Genomic DNA, 16,957 nt, shown 5'->3' with positions numbered 1-16,957 from the left:
GATCCTCACAACCAGGCACTGACAGACCCTGGCTCTGAGCACCCCCGCTCCCCCCAGAGCAGTTCCGTGCTTGGAAATGGAACTTCCATGCCTGGGAGAGGGAGAAGTGGCAGGATACATGTACAGACACAGCCACTTTCCTGTATGGTTTTCTCCAGCTTTGTCACCCTCACACACATCGACCCTTTGCATGCCGCTCTGTCACTACACTGCAGACCCTTGCTTGCACTGCCTTTGTCCTCTGGGCTGCTTCACTTCTCCCTTCACACGCCTGTCTAGCTCCCTTGATGGCACTCACGTTAGAGCCCATTCACACAGCCCCGAGTCCCCAGCCCAGAGCCCACCACACTCAATCCATGCAGTCACTCGCACACGTGCTGAAATCCAAACTGCACATCACCCTCTGTGTGCTGCCACACCGATCTCCAGGCCCCCACTGCTCCAGTTGGACACTGGAACGTGTCAACCTGGACTGCAGCGCAGACAAAACGTGTTCCTTCGTGTCCTCCTCTCCAACCCACCACCTAACTCAGGCTGCTGGGCTGGCAGCAACCTTGGGCAGAGTTTGGGCATCCAAAGCCAAGCAATGTCCAGCCCAGAAGCCATTCTAGCCCCCCTGGGCCTCTGAGTTGTACATGTCTTGCCCCTCACACCTCACAGTGGTGTGACACCAAAACTCACACCTTGAACACACAGTCACTGTGATTCCAAAACAGAAAAACAAGACACAGCTGCCCTGAGCAGGGCTGATTACAAACCTTTGAGAGGTTCAGGACCAAGCCAGACACAAGCACTGCATCTGGGCACTCCTTGGGCCCCCATGGTGGAGGACACCAAGAGCATTCATTCATAAAACAGCTTTCTACATCTTGGTACACAGAGGCACAGACAGTCCTCACACACAAAAAACATATAAAACATAAAAAGTTATCAAAGACTCCAGGCATTGTCTAGAAGAGGACAAAGAAAAAAAAAAAAGCTATTTCTATATATACTTGGGAAGCACCAGATAGCATAGTGATGGACTAGATATAAAAAAGATACAGATGAGTCTCAGTCCCAGCCTTTGATCACTCACAAGGGAAATGCATGTGCTGCCTTCTGGAAACCAGGACCAGACATTGTGTCCTACCTCTGCCTAAGCCCAGCTCAGCTGCAGTTTAAAGAAAAGGCCTTCCAGCCTGGTGCTTCACAGTCCCTCCCTCTCGATTCTATTTCACAGCAGCTTTTCACAACCCTGACAGTGCTTACTATAAGCAATACAAGCTCAGCTGCAGGATTTTCTCCTTCTGGGACAGCCTAAGGTTTGGAAAATGCCTCCCTAGAAGCACCAAACGTGACTGGAGCCTGTGGCCAGGAACTGAAGGGAGATGCTGAGCAGCAGCCCTGAGCAGTCCCAGGTCAGACCCTGTCCTGCCAGCTCCAGCACTCTGAAGGAACTGAGGATCATTTACACCAGCTGAGTGAGCAGCTCACCACTGACACACAGCCCTGCTTACCAAGGCTTGCTTTCCAGCACTCCGTTGTTTCTCCAGCTTCTCCCAACACACACCGTGCCTGGCAGCAGCCCAGGCAGTGCCATGCCTCTGTCTTGGTGAGCCTGAGTGTGCCTTGGCCAGCAGATCCACAGGACAGAGGCCCCATCTCCTGCTGCCCAGGTCTGACAAGGACTCTTTTCCAAGGCATCTCCCTCGGTGTGAGCACTAAGAGGTGTTTAACTGTCCTCTACTGGGGATGGCTGGAAGAGAGTTAATTAGCTTTGCTTGGTGCTGAGTTTTAGGTTTGTCACCAAAACAAAACTGGTAACACACTGATATTTTAGCTACTGCCAAATGGTGTTCGCAGTGTTAAAGCCTTCTCTGCTTCTCACCATGTCCCCCAGTAAACAGACTGGGGGTGCACAAGAGTTTGGGAGTGGATTACCCAGATCAATAACAAAGCTACCCTGTCCCCTGTCCCATCTAACATCATGCTCAGCAACAAAGAGGGAGAGGAGAGATCCTGGGGGGGGGGGGGGTTGCCACCCTTAGGTCAGGAACTCCTGGACATCAGTCCATGCACAGAAGGCAGTGAGTGTTTGCCTTTGCATCCCTTGTTTTCTTTCTCTCTTCTTCCACTTTCACTTATTAAACCATTTTTATTTCAACCCACACATTTTCTTGCTTTTACTCTTCCTTTCCTCTTCCCATGACCCACTTGGGAATAAGGGAGTGAGTAATTGGCTGTGTGGGGCTTAGCTGCTTACCATGGCTATCCCATAACAGCCCAAAACACTTGGCTGCATCAGTGCAGGCCACGTTCACAGCCAGAGCAGAGGAAATCGGACTGAACCCTTCCAAATGCATTAGCCAGAAAGCAGCAGCCGTGGCAGAGTGAGAAACTGCCATTCTCCTTGCACAACGCTTTGAGCCTCTCAGTCCTGTGACGAGAGCTCACATCTCCAGTTCTGGAGCAGCCAAGCACCACCCCACTTCCCATCTAATCCACTTAAATACATTAACACTCTAGGTGCACAACCAATTAAAGCCTCACCTGATGGTTCCAGCATCCTTCCCAGCCAGACATGAGTCTCCCATTACACAAAAATGTAAACCACTTTTTCAGAGAAAAATCCATAAATGATCACCTGCGGTGGCTACTGGAGCTGGGGAGGGTTCAGTGTCTGCACTCACTCCTTACGTCCATCGCTTTGTGGTGCCAAGGACGGGAGCAGCATCATCTGTCAGCACAACAGTCGGTCCTCTAGGCAGGACTTCAGAGCTCCAGCTCAAAAACCCTTGTCTGCCTTCACTAACCCACTGGCAACTCCTGGGCAAGGCCATGTCTTCATCTGCAGGGTCAGCCAGAGCCCCTGGCCGCTCATGCCATGGGGACTCCCAGTGGCAGCCCCAGTCCTTTGCACACCTGGGGCTTGTGCCCCGCTCACACACCCAGCTGGCCGAGACCCTGGCATCAGCCTCTGCCATACCTGCCACGGAGGCGGCCCCTGTCTTGCATGAAGCTGGGCCAGATCAAACCCACCCAAGGGCTCACCTGAGAGATGAATCTGGGCAACAAAGCAGAAAAGAGGGATTTGGGAAAGACACGGTCACTTCTCAGCCTCAGCGAGACGAGCAGAGCCACTGCCCAACGGAGGAGCCTAGCTCGCAGCTCACCTCCCGCGGCACCTTTCGGATTAATTGGTTAATTGGCACGGCGGGCTGTGCACAGGAAAGGAGGAAGGATGGCTCCCTCTGCCGGCACCGGCCCAGGAGGAGCCCCCCGCCCGTGCCCGTCCCCCCAGCACCGGGAGCAGCCCGGCCCGGCCCGGGGCACGGCTGACCTCGCACCGCCACGGCACCCGGGAGCTGCCGCGGCGAGAATTCCCACCTCCTGCGGCACAGCTGAGGATGCCCAGGGAAGTCCAGTATTGCTGCAGCACGAGTTATTCTGGAAAAAATACCGTGCCACTGGGAAACAGCCCGGGAGGGCTGTAGCAAACGGGCGTTCAGCTGACTTTTGAAAGTTTAAGCAGGGATGTAATTTCTTAAGGACTCTGCTGATGCTCAGCTATTCCTACCTGCCATTAAAAGGTTTAGCTGTATTTCATAAGTGGGAAGGCAGCCAAGCTCAGAAAGCTGGTGAAGTCCAGCTCTCCAAGCAACCCTATCCCTCACCTGTCCGTCCTCGACCTTCCAGGCTCCAGTGCCAGGGGAAACAATTCCCTCTCCCACACAGGCACAACACTGTCAGCAACAGCCACATGCCTAGTTGGGGCCATAATAACAGCAAAGAAAGCAGATTTTCACACAGCTAAAAAAAGTGAATAGTGAAAATACAGAAAGATCCAAGGGTAACTCCGCAGTCTGGTAGTGGTGGTGGGGGGGTGGGGGGCGGGGGAACAAAACATCCCAGGTTAACAAGATGATCTGCTCACTGTTAGTATGTGCACAACTCAAACTGATTCTCTCTAGAGAGGGTGATGAGGACAGGAGGAGGTGCTTGGAGCTTAGGAGCCACTTTTAATGACAAGGATTATTGGAGAAACAGCATTTTGGGGATTTGGGATTCCGGGAAGAAGCTGCAGTAGGAGCAGAGGGAGATAATCCCAGTGTGACAGACAGAGACACAAGGAAGCAGGACTGGAGAAGGGAGTGCAGCATCCCCAGGCACACACCGAAGTTACTATCTGGCACAAAGGAACATCCATTCCAGAGCAGGAGGCTGCCAGAACAAGGGCCTGGCCCACAGCTTCCAGCTCTCTTCCCTCCTGGGATGGGCAGACCAGTATGGTTTCTCTGGACCAGCCAAACCTTTATCTGTATTCGCTGACTCTGGCCATCAGTGGGGCCTCAGAGCCAGAGGCTCCATCTGCCCCACAGGCTCCCATCAAGATGATCAGGCTCCGTGGACAGCCTGTGCCCTGTCAGCAAACAGCCAGCCAGGGGCACCCGGGGCACTTCGGGGCACCCAGGCTCTGCCCCGAAGGCAGCAGAGGGGCACCGAGGGGACACAGCCCAGGGTACCCAGCTCCAACACCTCTCAGGTGGGCCTGGGGCCCTTCCTAGGCTGGTGTCTGCCTGCACACAGCTCGGCAGAGCACGGGGAAGGGCAGCAGTGCTCCAGGAGGAGTCCAGAGACAGACAGGTGTCACCTGCAGAGGCTGTGCTGAGTCCCAGGTGCTGCCGGGCACAGCACTGGGGATGAAGCTGCCCCAAGCCTGTGGCTGCAGCACCCAGGAGGGGCTGTCTGCTGCACAGAACTGGACAGCTCATCTGTGGGAATGAACTCCCTCCTGCCAGGCCAGTATTGTGACCACATCACACCCTCCTGGTCTGGCTCTGTTTTGCCATCAAAACCTCAGGGAAGTGCCAGCTCACCAAAGCACTGCTCAGATCCTGTGCTCGCTCCCACAGCTGCTGTTTCCAAATGTCTCACTCACAGCCTTGGCGTGCAGGGTGAACACCACTACCTGCACCCACATTCACACGTGGGCTCCTGCCAAAAGGCATTCAGAGCTTTCAAGGCTCCACTTACTGTCCAAGATGTTACTATGGCGACTACCTTCACATCCCATCATTGGCTGTGGAAAGCTTCTGGCCATCAGCAGCTTCAGGTGAGTTGAGGGCCTCAAGCTTCAAGTCACCTGCAGTTGTTAATGCCACTGGCTACAGCCAATTGGGAAGAGCTTAAGAAAGCCCTCACTGAACGGTGAGCACGGCAGTGTCAAAGAGGAGTGAGCCCATGTCTCCTTCCCCTTGGTGCTCTCTCGAGTACTGTAGCAGGAAGGAGCATCAGAGAGAGGCAGGGCGTGTCTGCAAAAGGGTATTGGACAAACAATTCTGCTTTCATATTTCCTGAAGGATTTCCCAATCAGCATAGCTCCCAGAACTGCCATAACCAAAGCACAGGACCACTTCAGTCCATGCAGTGACCGGCCCTGACACACCAGTGCCCTAGCAGAGCTCCCAGCTCTGCTCCTACAGGGCACCTCACTAAATGCTCCTACAGGGCAGCCACAAATCTGTAGGTGCTTCTGAGAAGCACCAGGCCCAGCATCACCTCCATCACAGCCACAGCTTCCATCATGAGCCAGGCAGGGCCAAATTCAGCACTCACGACAGCAGTGACAGCGTGAGACAAGCAAGGTGGCTTTGTCTGGGGAGCAGACCCTGCCCCAACACTGTGACAGCAGTGCTAACAGGCACTTAGCCCACAGCCTCAGCCCTGAGGAGTGTGAGCTAAGGCACGGCTCTCCCACAAGAGATCCGAAATCAGGAAGTGCAGCACTGAGTAGAGTCAAAACTGAATGAGTTCTGTTTGGTTTATTTTCTCCCGGCTCATGGATGGCACTGCCAGAGCAAGGCACTGCGTAAAAGCAGGACAGCAGAACAGGGCACAGCAGGCAGAGAGGAGGCAAGTGCAGATTTCTCGGACCAGAGCAGGAGGGCAGGACTGGGAACACAGAAGTGCTGCCCTTCCTGCAATGAGTTAGGCAACCTTGCCTTGTGTTTAGTGAGCTATACTGAGATGGGGCACCCAGCAGAGGAGGCACTTTCTGAAAAGCACCTTGATTTTCAGCTTGTAGGTGTGGCAGCAATGAATGATCCAGCCAAACCTGGGCTGGAGGAGATGGCCAGCTCTGGGCTGGAGCACAGATGGACCAGCTTTGGGCTCGCTGCCTCTCCTATGCCCAAGGGCACAACTACACCAGTTTTCAAGAAGAAAAATGCAGGGGCCTCAGCTTAGCAGGGACTGTCCCCCGCCTTTTAGGCAAAGATGCCTTCTAGGAGGTCTGGGGAGAGCTACCCCCAGCTGACACTGGTGTGTGCCCTCAACCACCACTGAGGCTGGGCCAGCAGTGTGGAAGCAGCTGAGACAGCACTTGGAAACCTGTTTGAAGACAAAAGCCATGCCCAGCCACTGAGGCACAGGCACCCCCAGACAACCCAGATGCTGTGAACAGTCCCTCCTTGAGCTCCCACCGCCCAGCAGAGTCCTGTACCCCCGTTTGCTGTACATGCACCAGGAAACATCGATAGCTAAAGGAGCTCTGGGGCTGCCGTGGGCCCCACACCCAGCTGCCAGCTACCACTTGCTCAGGCCCACAGTGTCCCACAGGCCCTCAGAAGAAGGTGCTTTAATGCTGTCAAAGAGCTGAGACATCCAAGAGCTGAGAAGAATTCCAACCACACTGCTAGAGGATCTGAGGAAGAGCATCACCAAGAAGACCCACAGTTAGACCTAGATCCTCTGCAGGCATCCCAGCCAGCCCTGTGGGGTAACAAAAGGCAGACACTGCTGGAGAAAGATCCACTTTTGCTACCCAGACATTGTCCTGCAAAACCAGAACAAAAATGCCATCCAACAACCATTCCCCAACAGGATAAACCAGAACTCCCTTCTTCCTGCCACAGCACAAAGGACAGTAAAAAGAAAGAAAAATGCAGGAGATACAGAGCCAGGCTAAAGTAAAGCCTGGACTAGTCTCTGAAAGCAGAGTTGTTGCAAAGGATAAAACTGAAAATTACTGTAATGTGCTGTATTCCTTTTATGGACTTCGCAAATAATAGAAAGTGATGACTAAATGAAAAAGAAACTGTGAACTAACTGGGAGGATGGGTCTCTGCAGTGGCTGCTAGCAGGAGCAGAGAGCCCCATGCCTGAGCCCTCCACAGCTCTCCAGAGCAGAAAATAACCCACAAACTGGACACAACTGCAGAGAGAGATGTCCCACAGAGCTGAGCAGGCAGTGGACACTCAGCTCATGTTGGGTGAACAGCTGAGTCCAAGTCCAACCCCATGCTCCAAGTCTACAGCAATTGCTGTTGAAATCCAGCCACAAAGACTTGGCTTTTCTGCTGGGGTAGAGCGGGGACTTCACAAGTAACACAGCTCACAGGGACATGCAGGCATGAACCCTGTGAATGGTGCAGTAGCCAAGCCAAAAGACAGAGCCCTGTGCCCTCACCTGCAGCCCAGGGCAGCCACACACCTGAGAGCAAGGTGACACAGGGGACCCTGCTCCCCGCACAGCAAAGAGCACACGGGTGCTGAGGGCACGGGCAGGACATTCCCAGAGCAACAAACAGTCTGAGGCTGAGCTGGTGACATCCCTCCCCATGGGGCACCTCTTCCACAAAGAAAACACCATGGGATAAACTGGTGCTAGAGACAAAAGAGATCCTGAGAACAGCAAGGAGCTGTACACCGTGTCCACCTACAGCCTCGGGCAAGCAATCTGGTTGGGATTCACACCCACCTCATCTTTACATGTAATTTTTCAAGAAAGCAGATCACTCAAAATGGCCTGTGCCTCGGGATATGCATGGACTTATCTGCAGAGAAGTGTCACTGCTTGTAAACCCAAACACAGTTGCATAACCACATGGTTAAAAGATAACAAAAATTCATACATGGCTGTATCCTTATGCACGAATACTCTTCGGTGACATGATGTCAGAAGAACCCAAGTGTCACCACACCGTTTCTTTTTCAAACTGTTTTCCTTTACTTTTAAAATATGGGCTTTTAAAATATAAAAACTAATTCTTTGAAAAAATAAGTAATTGTACTTTAAAGGAATAACTGAAGTCCAGTTTTGTTTCAAAGCTTTCACAATCAATCTAATCCTTCTAATGAAATAAAGTCTGTGGGTTGAAGAAGGGGCTTCAAATAAACAAACATTCTCTCTGCAACATTTCCAGACAAATTTTGGTGCTACGGGATAGTGACTATGAGCACAAAAGTAAAATTTGCTACAAAAAAAGCCTTGCTATCTCAATATTATTTTTAATGCAAAAAACCCCAAAAGCTGACCAGATAATATAAACAACAAACAGTAAATTTTGACCCTTCTCTCATAATCCTTACACACAAGAAAGAACTATGAATTTTTCAAACATGACATTGCATTTAAATAATGAAAATATAATATTTTTTGGGATGGAGCTAGGAAGAATGGGATTTTAACTGTTATTTTTAACCCATAGACAACCTTTTCTTTCCTTTTTTTTTTTTTTTTTTTTTTTTTTTTCCGGAGGCCTGCTAGCTTCTTTTGAAAAAGAGTTTTAAAACTGACCTTGTTCCAGTAGCCACTTCTCTGTCATAGGTATGAAATCACTATATCATATTATAAAGTGTCAATGCACCAAAAAGCAAAGGGCATTTTTTTTTTTTTCAGAGGGAACAAAACTGGCTTTTTACCAATGAAACAGCACATACTTTTTCTTTCATAAGCCCACCAATTTCAGCACTGTATTATTCGGCAATCGGCAATTCATACAGAGACCAAACCTCACTTGATCTGACCCTCACCTCACCGGAGCAGAGGCGTACGTGAGACAAAAGTCAGCACAGAATCTGGGCCACCTTATTTAGATTTCAGCGGGCTCTACCCTGTGCTACTCTCAGGGTACTGTCAACATTTCAGGGAATTCATCAATGAGCAGCAGAACCACCTTTTGGCCTTGAACACAAACAAACACAGCACTAGCACAGAGAAACCGTTTCAGACTTAAAGCCAGAGAAACAATTTATTTTCAGCATTTAAAGCTCATGTACCAGGACAATGATCTCCAACCCTGATAATTGTTTGCTGCAAATACTCATTACCTAGTGCTCTTGAAAGAAGTGGAGAGCATCCATCAGCCCTCATAGGGAAAACCTGGCAAAGCCCAGGTTCTGAGCTGGGCATGCAATCTATGAGTACAGAGACTGCAGGCTTCAGCCATGCTCTGTGCATTGGGTACTCTGAAGAGACAGAAACAGGTCCCAAAGAAACAGTCGTGAGCTGAGATTTCCTCAGTGGTATTCAAGACTGTGTTGCAACACACGGCATTTTAACAGCGCAAGTACCAACCCAGGAGCAGGGACAGAGGCACATTCCCCCATTTATTTCCTCAGGCCATGCAGACAAGCTCTGGAGAATCAGAGCTCTGGCGGAGCCACCCATCCTTCCTTCGTAGCCCTCTCAGGTCCAAAGGCTTCCCAGAGGTGCACTGCACTCTCTTACGAAGTTAAGTCCGAACTCCTAAGCCTGCCCCTCCTCGCCGCTGTCTACACCATCACCCCTGTAACTGGTCTTGTTCATGCATAAAACCAGGTTAGATGAGAAGACAGTGTCGGCTGATGTCACCAGACTGTGCAGGATGTCAAAACTGTCAGAAACCAAATAAAAATGAAGAGGCATCAACTGCATCCCTCCACTCCCAGACCCACTGCCAGTGTCCGCAGGAGCCCAGATACCACAGCGTGGGCTCCCCGGGGAGAGGCACCTGGCGTGGCAGCACTGGGCCAGGGCACGCCAGGGAGCAGATGCGGCTGCAGATCTCTCTCCCAGAAGGCCTGTGCACAGCCAGTTGGGAACCACATTTTAAATGAGGAAAGTGCTAGTTTTAGAACAGTTATTTTTAGTTTGTTGTTAGAAAAAAATGTGGCTCTATGAAGGGAGACGTTACCCGGCCGGCTCTAAAGGGCTCCCGCTGGGCTCATCGGGCACAGCAGCCACACATCCACAGGCGCCCAGAGCAAATTCCGTGCGGAATGGGCACGGAATGGGTGCAAGGCTCTGGTCTCAGCGAGAGAAATGGGGAGATCGATCTTGGGTAGGAAGGAGCCCAAAGAGGATGTTTTAAGATACCACCGGTTAAAAAAGGAGCTGCAGCTCTTCAAGCACCGGACTGTTTTAACTGGAGGGTGTGCTCGGACCCGCCGCTGGCGCGGCCGCGCCGGAGGCATCAAATCTCTGGCTTCGCCCACCGACACCAAAGAGACCGGGGCACCCCGGGGCACCCCGGGGCGCGGGACTGCCCGGCCCGAGGCGGCGGCGACCCCGGGGCCGGGCCGAGCCCGCTCTCACCCGCGGGGAGCGCCCGCCGCAGCCCCGCCGAGCGGCGGCAAAGTTTGCGGCGCGGCGAGGGACGGAGAAGTTGGGCTCCCCCGCCGCGCCCGCCCCGCCGCCCCCCGAGCCCCCGCCCGCGCCCGCTCTTACCTGGGGCGGCGGCCGCGGCGGCTCCCCCGCGCCGGGCGCTCGGCCTCCCGCGGCATCCTGCGCGGCACCCGCCGGCGCGGCCCCGGCGCGGAGCGGAGCGCAGCCCCCGCAGCCGGGCACGGAGCGGATCGCAGCCCGGGCAGCCGGGCACGGAGCGGATCGCAGCCCGGGCAGCCGGGCACGGAGCGGAGCGGAGCCCCTGCGCCCCGGCACGGAGCGGATCGCAGCCCCGGCAGCAGCGCGGAGCCCCGAGCGGCGGCGGCGGCGAGCGGAGCCGGCTGCTGGCACCGGGCGGGCAGGGCGCGAGGCGGGGCGCGGGCGGCGGGAGCGCGGCGGGGGCTGCATGTGCGGCGAGAGCCGCCTTCCTCCCCCTCGCTCCCTGCCTGCCTCCCCTCCTTCCCCGCCAGCCCAGCCCAGCCCAGCCCTGCCCGGCCCGGCCCAGCCTCTGCTGGAGACTCTGAGAATGCAGCGCCGGGTCCGCGCCCCGGGCTGGCCCCGGGTCCTCCCCCAGGGACCCGCCCCAGGGATCCCGCCCGGCCCCGGGGCAGCGGCCCCGCAACTCCACGGGCTGGCGCTGCCCCCGGCGGGGCGGGGAGGCTCTGCCCGCAGCTCGGGTCCGCTCCCCACCCCGCGGTGCCTCCGCCGCGGGCACCCGCATCGTCTCCGCCGCTCCAGTGCCTTTGCCGGCCGCCCCGGGGGCGGGAGCAGGGCGCGGACAGGGGCAGGGGCAGACCTGGCCACCCCCAGGTCAGGGCCAGCCCTCCTGTGCCCGGTGGTGGGAGCTAACTCAGTGCGTGGAGCACAGGACTGAGCCGGGGTGCCAGGGCATCGGACAGGTCAGGGACAGAGACCCCAGCCCACGCTTCCGCTGCCTTTGAATGGTGCCAGACGTTGATGGCCCAGTGGCATCGTGGCAGGAGCTCTGTCAGGGGCTCTGGGCATCTCTGGGGCTGAGGCTGTCAGACCCCTCCCACTGTGCACCAGGTGGCCGTGGCTCTTGGCATCCTCAGCACCCACCTCAGCTCTTTGGTGCCTTCTCCAGAGTCTTGCTCGTTGCCTGGTGCGCACTGTCCTGGCCCAGCAGCATTTTGAGGGTACAGGGGCAGAAGTGGCAACACGGCTTGTTGCCTGCAGTGGAGTCACCCACCAGCAGCGGGATGCTGGGTGTACAGACCACTCTGGGCCAGTGGAAGATGGAAGCAGGGGAGAAGCTCAAGGCTGGTGAGACTGTACTGTACTACAGTACTGTATTTGGGGACGGATAAATCTGCTCTTGCAAGTAAGGTTTTAGTCACAGCTCAGGCAAACAGACTCCAGTGGGACATTTCCCAGTCTCCACTGCCCAGAGACTCACATTTTACCTGGAGAAAATGCTCTCCTGTGTCCACAGCACTCTCTGTTATTTGAGCTTGGAGTTTGGCCCTGAAAGGAACATAAGAGAACACCAGAGGAGAGAATGCTGTGTTGTTCTATTTGGACAGCACCTTGTGTACAACACAAACAAATCCTCTGCTTGGCCAGTTTGGTCAAGAAACAGTAGTAACCCAGTAGCAGGTTATCCACAAACTATGTGGATCTGGTGCTTCCTGTTTAGGCAGGTGCCCTGAAGGTGAGGGAGAGGTGGGTGGAAAGCAAAAGAGAGGCTTATAAGCACAGCATGGATCCAGGAGGAGTGGCTTTTCCTTTCCAGGACCAAAAGATGAGCAGGATGCAGATCCAGCAGCAGGCTCTGGCAGCTTTATTTCCTACCTTTGCACAGGCTGGCACAAGGCCTCCCACCATCCTACTGCTGCATGACCCCCACCCTCAAAGGCCAAGGGAGCCCTGAAGACATCCTAGGAAATGCTCCACATCAGCCCCTTCAGACACAGAAGCATCTAGAAATGTCCTCAATCCCAGTGTGAGACTGAGAGACCTGCCAGCTGCAAGCACTGCTGCCAAAGTAGATCCCACTTGAGCCTGATGCTCTTGTAGGGAAAGGAGCAAAGTGTGGAGCACAGCTGCTGCACTGCTAACACAGTCTGCAAACAGAGACCGTGTGCTCAGTGCCAATCTAGCCCTGGGACAGCTGCAAGGCTCTTGTGCCAGCTATGACACTGGCACTGGGAACACCCAGATCCTTTCCCTGGGACAGCCAAGAGGCCACCTCACACAGTGCAGGTGGAGTTGAGACCACCTGGCTGAAGGCATCCAATAAGCTGGTGTGATACTAGGAGGAGATGGTCCCAGCACTTGTCTGTAGTCATGGTGCCCTTTTCCAGCCTGTTTTTGCTAGGACTCCCTTGTTCTGAAGACACAGATTTGTCTCTCCTCCCATTGCCCCCTCCCCTGCGGCACAGCAGCTCCACGCCTGATCTAGTTGAAGAAGTCCCTGCTTATCACACATGGATTGGACTAGATGACCTTTAAAGGTCCCTTCCAACCCAAACCATCCTATGACTCCATGATTCCATGCCCTCTTGCTGCTGCCATGCAGGTGCTGGTAAGGCCAGGCAGCCTGTCCCACCCAGCTGCCACACGAGCCCTGGCGAGCACCACAAGGCACTTTATGACAGTCCTTTCATGACCCCTGAAATCCATGGTGCTTCAGAGTATGCCCAGGTCACATGGCCAGGGGCCACCACAGGGAAGGAGAGATGGAGGATGCAAAGCAGGAGAACTAAGGACCAGCCATGACATGATCACCCCCGTGGCTCCCCATGAACACTGGATGAAGCCTCCACAGCTGTGTCTCAGCCCCTCTGAGAAGCTGACATGTCACTTTCATGTCATGACTTGTATGTGCAGTGACAGAAGGATGGACAGGTTATCCTTTGACTTTGCTGCCATCCCCTTTATCTCCATGAGAATTTAGTCCTCATCTGGCTTCTCTGTTCCTCTTATTCTCATCACTGCTTTACCCCAGCATTTAAATAGCTCTTTTGTATTTTTTTAGCTTTCCTCTACCTGCAGCACTGTTCCCTTACTCTTATACTCTCCCCATCTCATTGAGCTCCAGGCCCCTTGCTTTGTTCTCTCCCTATCTCTCCCTTTCTTTCTGCTGGTGCCTTGTTCCTTTTCTTGTTGTGATTTGTCTTCTCTGCTCTGTCCCTTTCACTCTTCTATTCTCCTTATCTCTTTTTTGCTTCTTCCTCTTCCTTTTCCCAGTCTCTGCACTTCCCCCCTTCCTCTCTGTGCCTTTGTCTGTAAGGAGTTGAAAGTTAAAAGCTTTTCCAACTTGATCCTGAGCAGCTTTCCCTGGTGCTTTCATCTGCACAACACATTTGTAAAACTGCTCAGACTGAAGAGCCATGACATGAACAACTGAAGAAATATCAGAAAGGAACAGGACTCCCAACATGGAATGGAAATCTTCCTTTTCCAAAAAAAAACCTGTCTGTTTCACTAGCACTGAGATTTTTCTCTCCACAGGTCCTTAAAACACAACCAAAACCCCATTTACCACAATATAAAACCCATTTACCAAGATTTCATTTTCCTGGCCTCATCCTCCTTCCTGGAGACTTCAGTTCTGTAGGGGGTAGACACAGGGGTGCCTGAGAGCTCCCCATCATCTGCCAAAAAGTAGCTGTGAGCAACCTGCTGTCCCTTCCCCATCTCTAACAGATCCTGCCAGGTGTGTCAGAGCTGGATCACAAACTCCTATCCAGAGGGAAGTGCTGGTCACACCAGGAAAGGTGCTCTGGCTCTTGTCTAAACCTGCTCCTACTCTTTCTTCATGCAAAGATGGCAGAGACCTGGCAAACTCTCCCAGGTAATGTATCATCAGCTCCTCTCAGCTGCCAAAAGGAGTTCTTTCTTAGCTCCTTCTCGTGTTCTGTGCAAGGTCCAACATTGTTTGTTTTGGGTATAGCAGCTGCAGACCACTTCAGGGAAATTCAGGGAATTGATGCTTTCACGCGCTTTGCTTGGTGCTCCTGTGCAGCCTGTGCTTTGCAGGGCTCATGTGTGAGCACAGGAGTATGGTCAATCTTACCTGTGACCAGTGGCAGGAAACTCCAGAGTTACCAGTACAGATCTGTGCTCTGTCACATGGAGCAAGCCCAAGTGCTGTCTGCTTACTTGGAAATTTGTTGCTGAGAAGCCCATGAATCTTGGCTATTCTCACAACTCTGTGAGAGATTAATCTTGCTAAATCCTCCTACTCCTTCCCTATTGGAGAAACAGATTCAGCACAGGACAAGCTTTGTGACTCACCTCTCTGTTGGCAGAGCCATCTCCCATTAATCTAACTCCCTGTCTAATGTCCACATTTGGCAGGCAGGCAATCCATCTCCAGTCCAGCTCTGTCCAGGATCCAGCTCCCCTGTCAGTCAGAGCTTTCCTAACACTGGGTGCCCTGCAGGGCTTCTCCCTGGCAGGACAAGGGCAGCCTGCAGCCCACAGCCCAGGATGACAGCAGGGGACAGAATCTGGGAAGGATGTGCACTTGTTAGGCATAGAGATCCCTGGCTGCAGTGGCTGGGCTCAGCACCTGTCCTGCAGAGCTGTGTTCATTCCCTCACCACACCTCACCGCGTGTTAGCAGAACAGAGATGCACAGAGCTCAGTCCCAGCAGCCTCGCTCTTCCTGGGGGCAGGACTCCTGCTGCCCTCCAAAATTCACCCTGAAAGGAGCTGAGCACTGGGTGTCAGGACTGGCAGAGAGAGCTTTGCCCACAGACCTGCAGCTCAGCATGCCATGAAGATGCATGGGAGCAAGTTCCCCTGACACACTCCCTGCAAAGGGTCCCTGGAAGGTCACATTTGCTCCCATTGTGCTTTTCAGCTACCTCTTGCCAGCTGCTCATCCTTGTCTCAGAGACACTGCCTGTCTCTGGAGGGCTGCAATGTGGGATGCCCTGTTACATGCCCAGATTGCCTCCTGCCTTTACCTGGGTGCTGCTCTGGTTTAGGATGGTTTAGGACGGGCCCCACAGGCAGGTTGTACCACATGACTTTCTTCATAACCCATGGCTGTGGGAGAGGTTCTGCACCCCTTAAAAGGTCCAGCACCATGATTCCTGCTGGACACAGGGGCATCAGCTGAAGTCCTGTGCTCGCACAAGTCCTGCAGAACTGGGGACACTGTAACACAACACAGAGCACGTCCACACAAAGATGGAGATGACAAAACATGATTGGGAGGGACACAGCCCCAGCACTGCCCTGTTTGCTGGGCATCTCTGAGCCAAATGCCCCAAACGCTTGTCCAGAGCCATTTCTCACATGCCACCCTACTTCCTCGGTCAGCCAAATGACCCTGCCTTGCTGAGGCTCTTTTGTGCTGCTGTGGGTCGTTTTCTGGGAACATTCCCACTGCCCCACAGATTCAGGCATTGCCTGTCACCACAGCCTGGCAGCTCCCCCCCCCATCTTTATTCTCTCCGAGTACTGTGTCATTTGCAGACTCCACGGTGTCAGCCTTGTGATTAGATTCCAATGCCTTTATGAATAATTTGTTGCGCAATTATAAAGCAAATATTTAATTGAACTTTATGTAAAATTGCTTCTGCCTCTGAGCACTGAACCCCATTTTTGGGAGAGGGCTCTGCATGACCCCATCGGGCTCTGGGTGCCCTGTGACGAGGCAAGCAGAAAACTGCCTGACCCCCTCCCAGCAGCCTGTGCCTGCTTGCAACCAGCTGGCCCTGGTGCCTCGGCTGAGCCTGTGAGGGGACCACGAGGGGGTGGCTGCACACTGGCCCCAGAGACTGCTGCAGATACAGCAGCTGCAGGACTGCGGTGAGCCTCCCTTCCCTTGGGAGCGTGTCCTCGGGCACAGGCAGGAGACGTGTCTCCCTCAGCTGAGCAGCAGAATGAGCCGCTGGAGCATTCCCACAGTGTCACCAGTGCAGTGCTGGAAGAGCTCAGCATGAAGGGTGTCACTGTAAAAAATGTCTTTGTGACAAGTGGATGGCAGTCAGGTTTCAGCACAAAGATAAGGACACATGCAAAGACCCTGGATTTTCTTCTTTCCAGTCCTTTCCCTTCCAGGACAAGACTGGAGTACGCAGGTGGAAACCTGCGCTTCAGCTGACTCCTCAAAGGAGGGTATTCCTCATTGGCCATGTCTCAACAGCATGGGCCACCAGTCTGAATTGATAACAAGAGCTTTGGAAGCAGGGTGCCCACCCCAGGAGCAGCTGATCAGCACGTGCAAGGGCCAGTGGTCTGTGCAGGAACGCTCAGTACCAGACATCACCCACAGGCTCAGCTGGAAGTGGCTGAACAGGAAGGGTCTGGACACACCTCAGATTGGCCATGGCATTGCCTCTGCACAAGAAAACATCTGTATCAGCACAACCAACAGAACTGGACGAAATCCTAATTTACCATGGTCTGTAAAAGAGGCTGAAGTGCCTATTTCCAGTGAGGCGAATTTGAAATTGAAAGAGGAAAACGAGTGCATTGAAGAGATCAGAAGCTCCTTTCCAAGCGTGTATCTGGTGCAGGTAATTGCTAACTGACCTGGAGGGGCTCTTGAAATTGACCTAATGCAGCAGA

The 16,957-nt window shown here is 53.7% G+C and overlaps 1 protein-coding gene across 3 annotated transcripts in view; it reads right to left on the bottom strand.

Annotated features, from left to right (window-relative positions):
* CDH22 (cadherin 22) overlaps positions 1 to 10,900 on the bottom strand; it is a 77,221-nt gene extending 66,321 nt beyond the window's left edge. For 2 of the 3 annotated variants that reach the window (XM_068207640.1, XM_068207642.1), the window contains exon 1: positions 10,472 to 10,900. The gene's annotated coding sequence lies outside the window, so the exon portion shown is untranslated. Of the gene's footprint in view, positions 1 to 4,859; positions 4,882 to 10,471 lie in introns of those variants that run through there. The other variant, XM_068207641.1, reaches the window with a different exon arrangement.
* Between the last annotated feature and the right edge of the window lie 6,057 nt (positions 10,901 to 16,957).

Source organism: Anomalospiza imberbis, chromosome 17, assembly GCF_031753505.1.
Source record: "Anomalospiza imberbis isolate Cuckoo-Finch-1a 21T00152 chromosome 17, ASM3175350v1, whole genome shotgun sequence".
In the NCBI taxonomy this organism is placed as follows: Eukaryota; Metazoa; Chordata; class Aves; order Passeriformes; family Viduidae; genus Anomalospiza; species Anomalospiza imberbis.
The sequence above is the reverse complement of the archived record's forward strand: the minus strand, read 5'-3'. Positions and strand labels throughout refer to the sequence as shown.